The following is a 2,384-nucleotide window of genomic DNA, read 5'->3' on the forward strand; positions in this document are numbered from 1 at the left end:
TTTGTATCCCCCTCCAATGCTACGCGCTTTGCTACCCTTCCACCTGGTCTCCTGCACACACAGTATATCTACCTTCCTTCTCTCCATCATGTCCACCAGCTCTCTACCTTTCCCTGTCATTGTCCCAATGTTAAGAGTCCCTATTCTCAGACCTATACTCCTGCCTTTCCTCTTCTCTCTGTCTACAAATCCTTCTACCTCCTCTCCTTCTTTGACCAATAGTAGTCCAATTTCCACCAGCACCCTGTGGTTTAACAGCACTGGTGCAGGTCATTGTTAACCTGGGCCTCGACCGTCCATCCATCCATTTTCTAAACCGCTTAGTCCCAAACAGGGTCACGGGGGGCTGGAGCCAATCCCAGCCAGCTGCAGGCGAAAGGCGGGGTACACCCAGGATAGGTCGCCAGCCCATCGCAGGGCTGGGCCTCGACCAATCCATGTTTAAATTTGGCATGTTTTTATGCCGGATGCCTGAGGCAACCCTCTCTATTTTTCCAGGCTTGTGACCAGCACAGAAGTCACTGGCTTGCAACCTCTTTGTCTAGATTCAGCTGTTGCATTGTATTCTGTATGATCACTCTGATTTTATAAAGTCTTTGATACATGTTTGAAAACCAAACAAACTTCACTTGTTGAGGAGACTGAGGTCCTTTGGTGTGCGCGGGGCATTCCTTCAGACATTTTATGATTCTGTGGTGGAATCTGCAGTTTTTTACGCTGTTGTGGGTTGGGCAGGGGGTAGCACGGTCAGGGACAGAAAGAGACTTAACAAGCTGGTTAAGAGAGCTGGTTCTATCCTGGGCTGCCCTCTGGAGTCCATCGAGGAGGTGGTGGACAGAAGGATGGTGGTAAAACTAACATGCATAACCCCACCCATCCCCTGCACCACACAGTGGTGGCTCTGAACAGTTCTTTTAGCATGAGACTGTTACATCCCCAGTGTTACCGCAGGTCATTCCTCCCCACAGCCATCAGACTGTACAACACGTCACTGCAGTGATAAGCTAGGTGAAATTATGAGGGACTATGCAATAATCTACTGAGTAGTTGCTCAGAGATCTTTATGGCTGAATCACAGGTTTCTCTCCCCCATTGTGGGATCAGTTGTGTGAATAATATTCGATTGCTCTTGATTTCCTGGTTGTTTAGTCTCTACTGCTGTTCCTGATTCTCTTCAGTGCTGCTTTGCCCTGTTTTTAGGTGCCTTTGATTTGCTTATTTGTGCTGTGTAAAATGTAACGTTCTGATGACGCAACTTTTATAATTCATGTGCGTATCGGTCCTAATGCTTTGTTGCCTTTATGTAACTTTTTATTTTAAGACTAAGTGTTCCTTGTTGCACCGCGCGGAGTGGCAGCAAGTTACAGCAGCTGTGTCCTCGTTGTGTTCTTTTCCGTGTTTCTATGAAGTTCTCTTCTTATGGTATGTTGGTTGTTCTCTGTTGCTGCTGTAACACAGAAATTTCCCCACTGTGGGATCAATAAAGTACCTACTCTACTCTCTACTCTACTCTAAACATTAATGGCTGTTAGAATGTAGTTTGAAAATCACTGAATATTTTAGAGAGAGTCTTATTGTGCTGTGTTTGAGTTAATTTGTTCTATTTCAGTCTTCATCCTGTTCATTTTCTTCTCCCCTCTGGTGCTATGTGATCATCACTCTGGCATTTATTTGCACTGAATTTCCCACAGGTCACCTGTCAGTCAAACAGTCTAAGTTGTGACATACGAAACAGATTTTTCCTCGTACTTTCTGTTAGTGAAGTTTCACTTTATGTCAGTGGACTCTTGTGATTGTTCTCACTGTAATGCCAACAAACTCAAATCTACATGGATTCATTCCACATAAACCTGAAAGATTACTTTATGACAGATTTGTTCAGGTTAGTATAACCACCCATAGCTACTGTATGATCAGATGACAAGAGGGCTTCAGTCCTATAAAAATATTTTTGTATTGTATATCAGAGAGATTTTCACAATTAATCTGTGAGAGAGCATATGCCATAAAACATTTTTTTGGTTTACACACAAGGATTAATGTTTATTTTCTGATGCTGCAGCAAACAGCCATAGAAGCCCTGTTGACAAAAGCACAGGATAATTATTTTAATTAGACTTTTGGTATTTTCAGACACAATTCTCGCACACCATCAATTTCTGGTCTTAGGGTTGAAGAGATCTAAGCAATGTGACCTTAGTGATATTTATGTATTTTACTATATGATGAATTCAGTAAGACCTCCAGATTATGTGCTATAAAAATGAACTCACTGACCCTGAGTATGTGCATACACCAGGTGTGTTTCTTGACCACTGGCTGGAAGGGTTTTTTATGGGTCCATTTTTTTTTTTTTGGTATTTTTTCCGAGAGCTCCAGATTAT

This window comes from Monopterus albus, unplaced genomic scaffold (assembly GCF_001952655.1).
Source record: "Monopterus albus unplaced genomic scaffold, M_albus_1.0 scaffold133.1, whole genome shotgun sequence".
NCBI classification, from domain to species: domain Eukaryota; kingdom Metazoa; phylum Chordata; class Actinopteri; order Synbranchiformes; family Synbranchidae; genus Monopterus; species Monopterus albus.